General features: G+C 47.8%; 1 long non-coding RNA gene across 1 annotated transcript; it reads right to left on the bottom strand.

The window, feature by feature from the left end:
• Positions 1 to 6,005: 6,005 nt before the first annotated feature.
• Positions 6,006 to 16,026, bottom strand: LOC144720703 (uncharacterized). The gene is made up of 3 exons (XR_013585791.1): positions 15,920 to 16,026; positions 9,366 to 9,404; positions 6,006 to 6,956 (listed from the first exon to the last, which is right to left on the bottom strand). It is a non-coding gene; the product is annotated as an uncharacterized LOC144720703 (long non-coding RNA).
• Between the last annotated feature and the right edge of the window lie 618 nt (positions 16,027 to 16,644).

The raw sequence follows: 16,644 nt of genomic DNA, 5'->3' as shown, positions 1-16,644 counted from the left end.
ACGTAATGGTAATAAAATGACGCAGCGTGTTCGTGTATATTTTACGGAATAACCGCCCCCCCTCCCACGAAAAAGAAAACATTTATAAAATATATATAAAAAAAAGAAAACGTGAAGTAACATCATTACACGTGTTAAAAAGGGCAGCGAAATAAAATCCACTGTCGCCCGTCCCGACTTGTAGTTGTTGCAGTTGTTGCAGTTGTTGTTGTTGTTTGCCACAGACGGTCAGGCATCGTCAGCGCCACGCGGGCCGGCACAGGCTGAGAGATTTAAACAATAGCCGGGCGATGACGTGGGGCTGCTGGAAGGGGATAGAGGTTAGTCGTCCCAGGACGTTCGGGGTGACTGTTTCTTTTGTTGCTGTTGTTGTTGCTGCTGCTGGAAGCCAAATCGTGGCTCCCAGGATATTTCCCCGATCCAGCGACACCGCGGACAGGCGAAACTCACGCGTCGGCAGAGTAGCCGCTGGTCTCGGGGGGGGCGGTGAAGGAAATAATAAAGACGGTGCCCTGGCACCATCGGCTCCGTGAACACAGCTCAAGAGCATTCGAGTCTCCCAATAAATTCCAAACCTCGGGGATGGAGTGGGAAGAGGCGGTGGAGGGTGGTGGTGGAGGGGGGGGAAGTGGACTGATCACGACCCCCCGACACCTCGACGCCGCTCATCGCATCTCCAACGGAAAGTTTAAAGAGTCCCTCCAGGTAGGTTCCAACCACCGGGTTCGCTCCTCCCATCACCTCCATTCCTCTTCCTCCACCCCACTGCCGCCGCCGCCGCTGCTGATCCTCGACCCCTTGCGGGGGCAGCGTCGAACGCGCCGCTCCACACAGCGCGTCTCCAGCTCAGCCGCAGAATGCGATCAGCAGACGCCTCCTCTACTTGGCTATGAGCCACGGCGTCTCGCCCTTGAAGGAGCGGCAAAACGTCAACGTTCGCTCACGATGCCCCCCACCCACGCACCCCGCCCCCGGCCTTCACCTCCTCCGCACCCTCGAACTCGCACCCCGCACAATCGGGCCACGTGGCAGCTCGTGCCGACACCCATCGCCCATGTGGGTTCGTGCGATTGTCACGTGGGGCAGTGTGCACGTGGCCCAGGTGTCTCTCCCTGTCGTCACCGTGACTTTGAATGTCGGGGGTTCAGTGCGAGTGGAGCGATTAATGACGGGAAATTAGAACGGTGACGGACACAGCACTGCACGCGTTAGGCCATGCGGTTTTCGATAATTCAGTTGTTCCACCACCATGGCCACCACCACCTCGTCCTCCCATATTCACCCCGAGCCATCCAGGATTTTGCTGGTTGCACACTGCGACGGCGCAGTCTCCTCCGTGTTAATGATTTTAGGACACCGCAAGGAATTCGCTGAATCTATATATTTTACAAGAAACGATACGTTTACGCGTCATTAAATTTAAACCGAGCAGGTAACTCACAATTTGAAATGACTCCACTTAATACAATGTCAAATCACTTCTCTACTCTATTCTGAATGTATTTTATAAACGTGAGTCGGATCTGCATTTTGTTTTAAAGATTGTCACCCTTAAATAATTATTTTACTCGAACGAATAATTGATTGAAAGAAGCGTAAAAACTGAAAACCCTGTGAATTTTCGTCCAATGTGGAGACTTTTTTCCTTCAGATTGTATTGCCTTTACGTTATCATCACGTTAGTTAATTGGAAGACCATGGCAAGTAAACCAGACATTTGTCTGATGCCCGGGAGAGGTGGAGAGGAGATGGTGGGGATGGGCGCGGGAACCGAAGATTTGAAAACCACGCCGTGTTACACACACCATCATGCGAACAATAACCACTGTCCCATGTCACATGTACAGCCCATATGTGAAGCAAATGGGCTTTGTACGAATTTACGGGGGAGTGGGTCAAAATATATTTGTTCTGCAGGTTGGTTATAGTGGGCTCTTTGGACTATAACATGTTGAAAGGCACCTTTCCCCCCCCTCTATCCTGTGTCCGCATGGATTTCTAAAAAATGCAGGCACTTTTCAGGATCAATTTGAGAAGGCCAGTTTCACTGTTGTGGGTTTAAAGTGTTTTCTCTGTTCTCAGAGGAAACATGCTGTGATCTTCACAGGCTGCAGTGGCGCCTGACAACACGCCTCATCTCCAACAATACCGCACGAAAAAGCAAAGTACAACCCATGCCACCGAAAACCATCGTATACCATTGAAATTGCTCCCATGTTTAATTCATAATACTGCGCGGATGAAACGCGGTTGTCGTGTGCGGAGTGATCCACGGTTTCAAAATATACGACGGGATAAAAGCTCCTTTTCTTTTAAATTGCCGTTCATGCCAGTCTCAAATGTTGTTTTTTTACATAACCGGGGTTAGAGATTCTGGATTGCTGCCAGGGATTATTGAGGGTTTTCAATTCGCAATTACATTGCTTCCAGCCAAGGTGGTTGTGCAATATTTTGTGAATTACGAGTGGAAGACGCATATCTTGAAATGGTTCAAGCAAATATCACGCTTCCTTCTATCCTGTGTTTGCGGGCATTCGGGCATTTGTGCATGGCTGGGAGAAGGCGATGTGACGTGAGTGGGCTGTGTTTGTCTGTTGTGTTTGTGAGCGTTGCGTGAGCGCGGTGGTCGTGTTTATGGGGAGCTGTGGTGCGAGTGGTTAGCGTGCTCTGCTACGGACCCCGGCGACCCGAGTTCGATTCCCACTCACGGTCAACGTCAGTGACGATTATCAAAGTCGATTCGGCCTTTAGTGAGTATCTGGTGTGATGTGTAAACATCGCCACTGGGGAGACAAAGGCGGACGAAGGTGGTTCTAGCCACCCACCCCCTCGTGTGCCGTTCCAGCCTTCATAGGTGCTCGCTAACAGCACTTTCTCCAAAAGTCTGTTAAGGCTACACGGGGGATCTTTGTCGTTACGAGTGCGGTGGCTGTGTTTGTGAGGAGTTGCTGGTAACAGCTGCCATGCTATGGACTGTGATCATCAATAAAAACATGGAGCTGCCATGATCCTGGAATGTAAAACTCTCTGTTCTACTAGAACAAGGTCTAGGAATTGCTTGAACCACCCTCGCATGTGGCTGGTAACATTAGTAAAATATTAATTGAGCTTCCATTCCAAATTAGAGGTGGGCTCCCATCTTGGACTATCTCGGACTGTGCCAGGAGGCTGTTTGGTGCTGTGGAAGCTCGTGTCACGTGATCAGCTTCTGCGTGAGGAGCTTTCATAGGTGCACAGATTACGAAAGGGATGGCACGATTCACCATTTCCTCAACCCCGTGGAGATTCGATTAATTATTGTGATGCCGAAATGAATGAAAGATTGAATTCCTTTTTGTAACATTGTGGCGAATGTCAGGAGCCTTCATGTGGCCGCACGATTGACGTGACCCAATTACATGCGTCATTCTTTCTGAAGCAGAGACCTTTGTCAATCCACCGCTGGATGAAGGCCTCCCCACGTTGTGTCGGTCGTAGGAGTTCACCGTGTTGGTCAACGCGCGTTGGTGCAGGAACAGTTCAGATGTGGTCACTTGCCACCCATGTTGGCTGAGCCCAGGAATGGAACTCGGTCGCAGGGTTTAGAGCGCAGTGACTTAGCCGCTGCGCCATTGCTACACCCCCCCTCCCCACAATTACATTTACGAATCTAAAACAACAATATATTCTTACACGTGGCACGAGTTTAAAATCAGTGATTCATCGATGAATGGATGTGTCTCGTTCCCCCCTCGGTTAATAAGTTCCATGCAGCGATGATCACAGCTATATTCTTCGAAAGTTTTGTTCTTCACTAATTTTCAGAGGGGGGGTGGGGGGTTACTTTCGCCGATATGACATCAGTGTGAGAGCCGCCACGCATTCGAAACCATTGGGGTCTGACAGCAGCACGATGATGATGATGGGGGGTGTTGTCAATTGTCGTGTATTGTCGGGGTCTGCACGCCAGGGGCCGGCACTACAGGCCACCAGGAGCCGCCCGTGGCCACCCCGGGCCTTGCAATGAAGAGCGCCGCTCCAAACGAATGTGTTTTTAGATCAATGGGAAGCATAAAACATGGGATCACGGTGGTGTATTATCCACAACAACAAACAATTGCCGGCGCTTATAAAAAAAACCGTCTTAAAAACACAACACAAAGCAGGATGCATTATCTGATAGCTTTTTTTTTGTTTAAAAATAAAACACGAAAATGTTAAAGACAATTGGCGTGATTTATGACAACCGCCGTACGCGACGTATAAAAACACACACACGGGCAATATTAAATCACACACGGGCAGCAGCAATCTGTTAATATTTGCATATGAACTCACGCAGCAACCACAGACCGAATAACCGCCACGGCGCTCAATGTGAGAGGGCCGCTATATTTGACTGCCATGAAGCCCAGGGGAGAGAGAAAGAGAGAGACGGAGGGTAGGAGAGACTGTGTCGATTTAAAAAATGATCGTAGATTTTCGGCTACCTGCGGTGGCATTTTGAGTGGTCTAGAAGAGGTAGGGTAACTTAATATCCACTTGAATCATCATTCAATTTTAGGTCGCTGTGAATCCAACGCTGAGTAAGGACCCTCGCCACAAGCCATGTCGGTCATGGTGATTGTTTGCCCATACTTCACCATACTGGACCGCGTGGGTTGGTGAAAGGGGTTGGGGGGCACTCAGCACCGGTTCAGATATCTCGCCACTGATGTTAGCCGTGGCCGGGATGAGCAACGCGTACAAAGTACAAAGGTTGATAGGAAACCCAGCGACTGTCACCGTTATCGTTCTAAATTTGCCCACTTATGATCCAAATTGGAAACGCGATGCCGCTAAGAAATTGACACTCGTGCCAATCAGTGCAACGCCTGAAGAGGACGTCACAGATCGACTTCTGGAGTCATTTCGAAAGCCGACTTTGTCCACACCCAAGGGGGTGTGGGGGGGGGCGCGTGGAAACCCAACGTTAATTAGTAAAATATCCTGTCCACTGCCACTTCTCCATCACATTCACGTTCCAGTTACTCCCGTTGAATAAATTACTTGCAAGCGACGACCGCGTGGGTGGGTTCATTCCCCTGGGGGGGTCTCATGGCAGGCAAGGGACGCAGCCCCGGATTGGCCCAAAACTCTCTTGACGGCCGCCACTTGTCAACACGCAGCGCAGTAAACGTGACACGTGGAGCCGAGGCGCTCCCTCCCTACCCCCTCGTGTATACGCCAGGAAGCAGAGCTTGCTGAACCTTCCCTCGTGATCCCCACTGGCTGCAGGTTGCCGCTGCTCGTGGTCAGTGGGTACAGCACTGTTCTTCAAAGGGGGGGGGGGGGGGGCACGGGCACTTTCGCCGATAAGAAGACATCATCAGTGTGAGGGCCGCCACACATTTGAAACCATTGAGGGTTTGACAGCGGCACGATGATGATGGGGTCCGGACGTAAGGGGCCGCACTAAAGCCCACCAGGGGCCCGCCAGTCGCCCGCGGGCCTCGCAATGAAGAACACCGCGGTAGAGGCAAACTGACTGGCTGGCTGGCAGTGCAAGAGAGCCATGCATAGGAGAGCACTGCTTGGGAGAGCGCCTCCAAGACCAGAGCAGCCACGCGCGATAGCTATGTGCCCGCAGCACTAACACGATTGGACCCACACTAAGAAATTCTTTGCGAGCTTAACAACCGATTTTTTTTCAAATCTGCGAATGTAATACCTGTCATTTACGATGAACGTTAATACATTCATTACAATTATTATTATGAGAAGACTGACATAACCACACTGCCAAACCCTTTGTGAGCTTAACAACGGATTTTTCTTCTTGGTTCTTTCGATAAAGTCACGTACAAGGGAAGTAATAAAAGAATAAAAATAAAACATAATAAAATTATTCTCACGACGTTTCGGCCACAACGCAAGTAGCCGTCCTCAGGTGAAAACCAGGTCTGTCGAAGCGTCTGACGCTGTCGCCTCGACAGACCTGGTTTTCACCTGAGGACGGCTACTTGCGTTGTGGCCGAAAACGTCGTGAGAATAATTTTATCATGTTTTATTTTTATTATTTTATTACTTCCCTTCTACGTGACTTTACCGAAAGAACCAAGAAGATGAATCCCTGCAGTCACGAAAGCTTTAAATTGAAATTTAACCGATTTTTTTGTGTTAAATCTGCGAATGTAATTTCTGAAATTTACGATGAACATTAATAAGTCCATTACAATTATTATGAGAAGACTGACATCTGTAACGCAGCGCTACGGATTTTCACCGCTGTACCCACTGACTGATCACACGCGGCGCGGTGGCCGCAGATACGAGCACATCGTTTTATTTGGGCGCGTTTCGCGGAATGTTCGTAGGTTTCATCGCAGCCTTCCGCTACTCGGATCGGACAAGCAAACCTCGCAACTTCAACAAGGCAGCACGGCTCGTCGGAATGAAGGTCGGTTGGTCCACACCACCAGCCGTATTTGGAACGATGTAAAAAAAAAATCTAGAAATGCTTAATTATCCACGGAATGTAGCACGGAATGTTCGTGAACGAAGAGAACAATTCGGAAGGCCGGGTACCTTTTTAAATCGAAGCGCGCTTATTCTGTTTTAATTAAGCGAATAGTCACGCCCATCATGAATAAGTTAGCGTGAATGTAGAACGGAGATGTTGAAATTCTCCCCCCCCCCAAACCCTGCCCCCCATGGCTTTCTTAGAGGCAAGCAATTTGTTACCGTAGCAACGTACATAACACTTGTGTGGCCATAGCCATAAATTATTATGCTCATGCCTTATTACGAACCGTGTATAAACGAAATCAACGTGTAAAAAAAACGGTTTAGTGTAAAAAAAAAACCCAACAGATCTAAACAAGAACAACATCATCATAAAAAAACAACTTTACAAAAAAGCGACGTTTGATACAAAATATAGTATTTATATCTTATATACAACAGCAGCCCCATGCTGAGGGTTAGGCAGACCATCACTGCAAAAAACACACGAACACACACACGCGGGCAGTTAGTAGTGCGGGAGCTCGGTGGGGAACACGCGGTAACACACACACGGGCGCAAATAAGTTCCGTAAATCGCTCGTTGACGCTTATCTCGGACAGGTGAGGATAGCCGCCCAACGAGGCTACATTTTGAGAGTAACAAGGCGAAGTTAAAGTGACCCCCGGCTCAAATGAGCGTCGAGGCAATGCTCACCTCCCGTTTGCCGGCTTGAGTCGTTGAGAAATGCCCCATTCAAGTGATCGGGGCCGAGTCTAGCCAGTGGACAACCATTGTTGTTGACGAGCTCACAACGCGGTACCTATTTTATCGACCCCCTCACCCCGAGGTGGGATGATGGGCTGAGCCAACCAGGAATTTCAACTCACAAACTTCCGATTGTGAGCCGATTGTGGATATCCCCGATAATGTATTCATTGGGGAAAGCCGCACCGAGGCTCAAGACACTCTTTTTTTTATCAAGGCGAATCCTGCATTGGGATGTTTGGCTAATTCCACTTATGAGCGCTCTTACGCGCGTGTGTGTGGGAAGACGCCGCAGTACTTTAAGCACCCAGAGAAAACCCAGGCACACGACAAAAGTGTTGAGCGAGGGAGCGGTCATATGTATGGGCAGTAGAAACATCCCACATGAATACAACAGGGGCTGATCAGCCTGCAGTGCGAGCACCGATTAGCGATACCGAACCCACATTTATGTAACGTCCCTGCCATTGGAATGTCGAATTTCCACCACTGGCTCAGGACCATGAATTGCGATGAGCAACACCCAATGCTTATTTGAGAGCAGGGACGCGCACACTTTGACTCGCCTTGATCTGCCGCGTTCAAATACGGCGCTGTGACTTAACGTCTCACCTGGCCTCTGATAAGGCATTCGATTGATCTGTTACTTGCGAGGCAACGTGGGATACAAACAAATAAACATCGTGGTGCCAGCTGTCGCGCGTGTTTCCGCATAAACGGCGACGATTCACCGCCACGGCGAATCGTTTACGAGCGCAAAATTATACTCTTTGGTTCTTTCGGTAAAGTCACGTAGGTAGAAGAAGAATAACATAAAAATAAAATAAAATAAAAAATAAGCGGTCGTCCTCAGGCGGAAAAAAATCATCCAGCAGTGGAACTGCTGAGAACGACCGCTTGTGTTGCGATCGAAACGTCGTGATATATTATTTTGTATTTTATTATTCTTCTACCTACGTGACTTTACCGAAAGAACCAAAGAGTATGGATTCCTGCAGCCACGAAAGCTTCAAATCAAGATTGAGTGCAAAATTGTTTGCAGAGAAATGCGCAAGCAACGACAAGGGGAGACGAAAGCGTGAAACAACCCCGGGGGGTTCGTGACTCATGGACTCCGGCCCCTCGGCACGACGGTTGGGCCCGATCGTCGTGGATGCAAAGTCACGTGCGCGTGGCCGAGAACCCCGATGCGGAGGTGTTTTGCCGATTTCGCGGTGGGGGAGGGGGAGGGGGGAACCACAAAAGGGTGACTTCCCAAGTGGCCAGCGCTCATGGGAGCCCTTGTCGAGTGTTCTCGAGATGCTAGGAGCAGTGGGGTGCGGAGAGGTTAGCCTCCTCCCAGAAACATCGATTTCTTTCCACTAATAATGAGCATGAGCACCCCAATGCACGTTGAGGTTTCCATGCTGCCTCCACCCTGAGGTGTGGCCAGCCGAGATGCTCTGGTTGTGAGGGCGAGCATGATTTTACTTGGGCACGGGATGAATGATTCCCACACGTGTTGGACAGCGAGTCAAGGCATATCATGTGCAAATGTGTGGTCCCTTCCCATAGCTGCTACTACTAAATTAGTCTCCAAGCCTATTTAAGCCCACAATTTAAAACTAATTCTCACGCACCTGTATGTAAGCTTCAAATCCGCCTCAAGCCTGACGCCCCAGAGCCTGGCTTGTGCCCAGCCATTGTTGCGCAGTGGTGAGATGTTAACTACCTCGCCTGGTATACAGGAGGTCGTGGGTTCGATCCCGACCTTGACGCCTGCTGCTGTAGATTTGGAGTTTGCATGTTTCTCTCCCTACGGTCCGCGTGCATTTTTCTCCGGGTCCTCCGGTTTTTCCCTCCACATTCAGAAATATGCATTCGGGTATTTTGGCTGCTATAAATTTCCACGTGATCGGCCACTTCGTTCAGCTATCATTTGTGGCCAGGTCGCTTCTGAAAAACAGCTTTATGGCTCATTGGTCCTTACCTGGTAAAATAAAAAGTTTAGTTTTCATCTTAGTTGATTGTGTAATAACTGACCCGCCCACGCAGTACATCTGCGACAAAGAGCTTAATGGCTCATTGGATTCCTCGAGTCTAAACAAAAAATCTGATACTCTGAAATAACTCGCGCGTCTACGTCCACACTTACTTTCTGCCAGCAGCCAGGTAGGGGCAGCCCGTCCGCTCCCTGTAGGGGGGGGGGGAAGGGGTAATGGCACATCATTGGCGTGAGTCTCGGCCTGCAGCGGCAGATGCACACGGGCAGCAGGGCACGCGGTACGATTCGCAGCAACGGCGTCACCAGCTCGAGTCACTCCACAAAGTGATGCCCGTTTGTGGAGGGAGGACCTCTCCCGCTATGGATTGGGAGCTTGGGCCATGGAGGCATTGCTTCATAGTTCTCCGATGTATTTTGGCAAGACGGCCTGACATTTCACCCACAACTGAATTTAACTCTACGGTTTCCTTAAGGAGCCTCCCAGCACGTGGAGGAAAACGCTGGAAAACGCATCGGAGAGCTATACAGCGCAGTCGCGCAAACCATTGGCAGGAGGCGTTGAAAAAATCAGCTTGTGACGCCGCCGATTCAAAGATACGTGCGGAGGCGGCACCGTCCTGATCCGACATTGGATTGATCGCTGCCGATTTAAACCGGGCAGAAAAACAAACCATTCCTCCCCAGTCGTCATCGGCAAAGATGTGAATTTTTCGATTTAAAGCTTTCGTAACTGCAGGGATTCATCTTCTTGGTTCTTTCGGTAAAGTCACGTATAAGGGAAATAATAAGATAATAAAAATAAAACATAATAAAATAATTCTCACGACGTTTCGGCCACAACGCAAGCAGCCGTCCTCAGGTGGAAAACAGGTCTGTCGAGAAGACAGAGTCTGAATTATAATTCTCACGTCGTGAGAATAATTTTATTATGTTTTATTTTTATTATTTTATTATTTCCATTCTACGTGACTTTACCGAAAGAACCAAGAAGATGTGAATTTTTTTTTTATATCTCGGTTATTTTTCGCTCGATTAATTTGTCCTGCCGTGCCGTTAGCCCATTGGGTGCAGTTCTGCGCCTTTGTTCATCTGAATAGTTCCACGGGTGACCGTGGCTCAGGTGCGATGGCTTTGTCGGTTCCTCGAGCCAGTGGTGGAATCAGTCGGTGCCGCCTTCGTACGGTCGCATTTCATTAACAATTGGCCACGGACGCGAAGGAGCCAAGCTGCAAGGAATCTGAAAATGATGCTGATGAAAAAAACACAGCTTAAAATCCCGCGAAGCAAATTATGATTTTTTTAAATGTGACGGATGTTGCCGAATATTTTTGATTTAAACAAATACACCATAAAGGGTTTATTGATATGAACGAAGCGTTGCCTACATTTATTTTTCCCTCCGTTTACATTTAAATTTCGCTCACAATTTTGGTCCTTACTCAGAGAGCACTCTCACGAAGTAAATTCACTGCAAAAAAAAATACCTGAACAGAATAAAAAATGTAGCACGTGTGAACACTCGATTCGCTTGCTTGATTTACAACGGCAAAGAAAGTTTTTTATGGAAATGCACCCGATTTTTGTTTACAGTCCATGCGTAAAGCCGCCCTTGATTTGATCCAATTCATTTGCTTCTCCGCATTAAATTTGAAGAGTGGCTAAAAACCGATGGGAATATCACGCGTGCAGGCCTGTGTTTTCTCTGACGTTCATTGACGATTAATCATACTGATCAGGGGATGTGTGCAGTCTTACCGAGGGGGGTTATTATTCCCCACTCGATGTTCCATTCTAGTCGCATAAGGGGGGGGGGGTTGTATGTACAGATGCTGAACTTCTTTCGCACCGCACGGAGCCAACCGTGCAAATCGCAGGTGCGGTGGAAGGTCAACAAACTAAAGGTTGGGTGTCCACATTTTTCTTAGTATGCGCATGAGCAGGTAATTGTTTTTTGAGTCATTAATTATTCTTCTTGGTTCTTTAGGTAAAGTCACGTAGAATGGAAATAATAAAAATAAAACATAATAAAACATAATAAAATAATTCTCACGACGTTTCGGCCACAACGCAAGCAGCCGTCCTTAGGTGGAGAACAGGTCTGTCGAGAAGACAGAGTCAGACTCTGTCAGACAGAGTCAGACTCTGTCAGACTGTCTTCTCGACAGACCTGTTCTCCACCTGAGGACGGCTGCTTGCGTTGTGGCCGAAACGTCGTGAGAATTATTTTATTATGTTTTATCTTTATTATTTTATTATTTCCATTTTACGTGACTTTACCGAAAGAACCAAGAAGATGAATCCCTGCAGTCACGAAAGCTTTAAATCGAAATTTGATTAATTATTATTCTTGATAAAGCGCCCGTGGGTTAACAGTAACAGGGTTAACGCGGCCTAGCTTTGAAGTTCGTGGTGTATTAAAAACGAACGAGAAAATGTATATGTTGACAACCACACGCGATTTGAATTTCATGAAGTGATTCACACTGGACCGATTCTATTCAGGATTTCAATGAATATCTTAACTCTGCATTTCCCTCCCCACCCACCCCCCGCTTCGTGAAATGTAAATCTCATTTTTACTGCTCGATTCCCTGTGCGGTTGTTTGATCTGCTTATGTGCACAGTGCAAATATATCTGTAGCAGGTAATGGCGAACGGGCAGCCTCGTACAAATTATGGGTTTAGAAGGTTGTTTAAAAATTGCTTTAATTGGCCAAGCCACCATTGCAGGTCCAATTATAATAATTATATATATGTGTATAAAAAATATGGTTCAGACACTGTATGTATTTGTTTCAATTGGTTTCAGGAAACGAAGGTAATGGTCAAATGACTTGCATCTCACTTTCAGATTTACCAAAACAACAGATAACACTTTTAACACTGATGTAAATTAAGCCTGTCGGAATAGTACTTTGATAAGACACTATTTGGAGGAACACACTATCCCGCAGTTGTGTATTTTGTTTATCAGCATCATTTAAATTTACTTGCTGTTTTCTTTTTCAGTTTTCAGCATGCATTTCTCCAAACATCACAGTTCATATCATCAAAACATATAACTTCAGGCAGCAAACAAACCTTCATGCAGCAAACATCCAAACGACACATAAATATCAGCTACATTTGAATAAAAAAATAGCCTGCACCTCTGCAAGAGGCTTGACACGTCAGCAAAGCCTGAGCAAGGCCTGCTGGTGTAGGCCACAGATGCTTATCACCATGACAACAATCAATCCCTCCCAACCAGTGTTGTCCCTCTATTAAGATCGACCATAACATTACACTTTATGTAATACAAAATTGGACATTCCACTCTATTGTGAAAAAAGTGCCAATTATTTTGGAGTTTTTTGTTGTAAATGTTTGGTGCTTATTCTTTTCTGTACATAATTTTATCCAGAGGGGTAAACAATGGCCATGAACCTAGAGCAGACTGATGATGTCTACTATTTGGAAATGCTCACAAATGTGTCAATTTGTTCAGAAGGGTCTATAAGGCCATTATTCCCAGGCTGGGCACAAGTGAATACAAATAATGCAATTAAAACTAATTGGATTTTTTTTCAGTGCAGTGTTGATGAATTTAATTCTAAAGATGCTTATATTCAATGCACACTGAATATAGGTGATATTTTCACGTGAGATTTTGTAATAACAAAAAAAATACCTTCTTGTTTTACATTGTAACGTGTGATAAATCGCATCACAATAATTGTTTTTCCCTTTGGCTCTGGTGTTCTATCAACATCGCCGCTATTGATCCGCAAGCGTGGGTTTATTCCATTAACGTTCTCAACCCCTGCCGCTCACTCCCACCGCTCCCGGGCCGTGAGGCGTGATAAAGAGCGGCCACGCTCGGAGGTGGATTTGTCTGACGTTGAAACGAAATGCACCACAAGCGACAGAGGCCGTGTCACAGCAGGGTCAGATCGCACCACCACCACCACCCCCATTTCGCACTCAAGAACAACGGGCGAGTATTGCCCTGCTCACGGTGCTGGTATTAGCTACACCTGCAACTCCACCATCGCCGAGTGCCGGTTTGTTGTTTAATATTCCATTGGAGCGCTGTCTAGAAAATCCGCGGTGCAATTCATTAAGCCCATGGGCAAAGCAGGCGCCCTCGGCAGTCACGGCTGCGTGGCGTGAATGTCGGCATGATGTGTTCCGGGTGTCGACTCAATTAGCTGTGCGTACGGCCGGGCCTGACCCGGCCCCTCTCTAACGCATCACAGGTGCCGTCACAAATCCTCCCCAGACATGAAATGCGGAGCAAAATGCATCAGGGGAAAATGGTTAACAGGGAACGGTCAAGGACCAGGAAAGGGCGTTCAGCTGTGAGGTGAGTCGGACTGGGAAGGAATCAAGGATTGCTTTGGGACTCGAGACGAGAGAAGGATTGGGAATCAGGGAGTGCAAACCAGCAAGGAATCGGGATTTGTGAGGCATTGGGATCAGGAGGTGAGTTGGACTGGGAAGGAATCAGGACTGCTAAGGGTTCGCGTAAATTATTAGGATCAGGAAGGGAGTGCAAAAACAGCGAGGAATCGGTGCCCAGGAGAGGATTGAGGCTGGGAAGGGAGTGAGGGTTGGGATCCGTACGGCAGATATGTTACAGCACTCGGAGTAAGAGGATAACGCAAGAATGGCATTGCCTTTTAAAGGCACGCAACGCCAGGAAGGAGGCACATTATTAAGGAGGCAGGAGCAGGGAGTGTCCAGGAGATGTTTACCTTAAAAGTTCACTTTGTGCAGTATTACTGTGCCTTATTATTGCCACGATCAGAATTGTTTAAGGTCTACCGAAATTACGTGATTTTTTGTTAAAGATTGTCTGGGTTTTACCCATAAAGAATAATACTTTACATACCTATGAACACGTGATTAGTAAGAAAACAAAAAGCCACACTGCCCATTACAGACAGGAAAGCGATGTCAATATGCAGGCCAAGCAAGCCGGGGAGGAACAGAACGCGTGAAACAAAAATCTTTTGCTGGCAAAAGATTTGACACATTAGCATGTGGGTAAAAAAAAAAAACCCCATCGCTGATAGGAGTTATCAGAGCCATGCAGAGGCGGAACATCTCACTTGAAGACATGCGCTCGGCATCGTGATTAACGACGAACCGAGAGGAAGTAGGAAAAGGGTTTGCCAAGGAAGGGGAATAAATGAGGAGCAGGGAAGTGGGGACAGGAACGGATCAGCAAGGATGTGGAGCGTGGCACACGAGATGAGGCATGGAGGTGAGGAGGAGGTGGTCGGGGTGGACTTCGCGAGGGATGGGGTGGAGAGGCGAGGGTAGTTTGTTGGTGCCTCCAGTGGAGGTTGTCAGCGTCTCCGCAGTATTGTTTTAGTTGTTGCCCAACTTGGATTTTTACGTCCCCAGTTTCATAACATTCGCCATTGGTGGGCTTCGGGGCAAATGTGCCAATTATGCGAGATAAAATTTCGTGTAAAAAACTCGACGGGTATTTACTTCAACCTGCAGAGATTGGACACGTTGTCGCAATTCAGGGTTGCGAATATGTTTTTAATATATTGTCTCGTCTGTATTCCATAGTTTCATTAGCTTAAGTGTAAGATAAGTATATCATTTGCATAGATCGTGAATAATCTATTCTTACACGCACAATCTGTTCAATTTGTGGTGACTGCGAGTATTGACGTTGTTAAATTAACCTTGGCCAAAACAAACACGTGTCTTCTGATTCGTGTGTTGTGGAATGCAGTTTCATCACAACAATTTTCAACGTGACAAAAATCAGCAAAAAACATTGGCGTTTATTTTGTAAAAATGTTTTGACAATTAATTACCAGTGGAATCTGCTCTTCCACCAACACACGAATTAGAGGAATTAGAGCCACTTGAGCGTGAACCAATCGAGCGGGGGGGGGGGAGACTTTAATCTCCTTCAGTTAAGGCCACGGGGGGGATGGATGCGAACAGGAGGGCAGATGCGATAGGGGGTGACAGGTGTGGAGAAGGGATGGACGAATGGAGGTGAGTGAAGAGGAGAGGAAAATAAGAGTGGGACAGGGAATAGGGGAGAGGAGAGGAGAGTGAGGGTACTGTACCAACGGGCATGGCGCGTCTAGGCCATCCAGGCCAGGCATGCCTGGCTCCCCCTTCTCCCCCTTGGTTCCCCGAAATCCCTGCACGTGAGACCAAGCGACCGCGTCCGTCACAAACACTCTCCCTCCCTGCGCATTAGAAGCCCGCCTCTGATGGAGGAGCGCTAGCGGGCACGGCACGGGGCGCGCGAGCCTGCCAGGAGCTCGCGTCCAAACCCCGGCGTCGTCTGAGAAACGAAAACAATGACGAGCGATAACGGAGAGAGGGGCAGGGCGGGGGGTACAACGCCGGTGGCCCCGCGGCTCGAGTCTACGCGAAAGACCGCGGCTGCAAAAAAAACATCGACCACGTGGACTCGTGCGCACATTAAACCACGCAGAGGGGGTTCGGTGGGGGGGGGGGCGACCACCACCACCACAATAAAGCAGCGCTTCAGGTAATACGTTAATTCGTAAAGCAAACCGGGCTCATGTGCCCTGGGCTTAATATCCAAAATTGAACGAGCTTAGTAATTGGTTAAGTGAAGCTGCGTTTGCTTTGAGGAAGGCTTGCGCCACGCTGCTTTCCGTGGCTCGGTGACTCCCCCCCCCGATGATCCCCAGCACCTTGGCCAGGTTGGAACGTACCAAAGGACAGGGCGCGTCTAATCCGGGGGCCCCCTGCTCTCCCTTATCGCCCTTTGGGCCCTTTTTACCTCGGACTCCCCTCTCCCCCTGTGAATGCAACGGTTTGGTCAGCCACACACAGACACACGCACACAATCAGCTCATGGGGGAATAATACAGCTTGGGGAAAGTTAAATACAAGTTTTACTTGGTAAATGTTTAGTATTACTTTGTCGGACGATGTGGCTCATGTAAACACTTACATTTCTATCACTTTTGAACATGAAAATTATTGCTTGTCCATTAGTTTAGCTTATACATATAGTAGTCAGCTTACATTCTTTAGACGGTACACGAGGCTGCTATGGTAGAGAGGGGGAAAAATGTACAAAAGAGTTGAGCAAAGGATAGCTTGAGATAGCAGAAGTAAAACTCGTGTAATGGTCTTTTGGGGATTCCATTAAGTTGTTTGGCCACGTTGCTGGGTGGTTCATTGCTGCAGCCTTAACGGGATTTTTTTTTCTTCCAAGGATCTGAGGGTTTTAAGAACGAGAATGGTCTGTGTTCAAGTACGCTAAAACACCCTGCAGGAAGACACCACTCGGAAAAAGTTAAACAATTCCCATTTGTAGATGCACACCTAGCCCGTGGGTCCGCCGAATTTCCGACGGAGGAGTTTAAAGGCTCGTTTCATGAGATTGGTTCAGGCGAGCCTGAGGGGCACACTATGTCGAAACGTGCCCAGA

This window comes from Lampetra planeri, chromosome 9 (assembly GCF_965212315.1).
Source record: "Lampetra planeri chromosome 9, kcLamPlan1.2.h2, whole genome shotgun sequence".
Lineage (NCBI taxonomy): Eukaryota > Metazoa > Chordata > Hyperoartia > Petromyzontiformes > Petromyzontidae > Lampetra > Lampetra planeri.
Note: the sequence above shows the minus strand (reverse complement) of the source record. Positions and strands in the feature narration are given on the sequence as shown.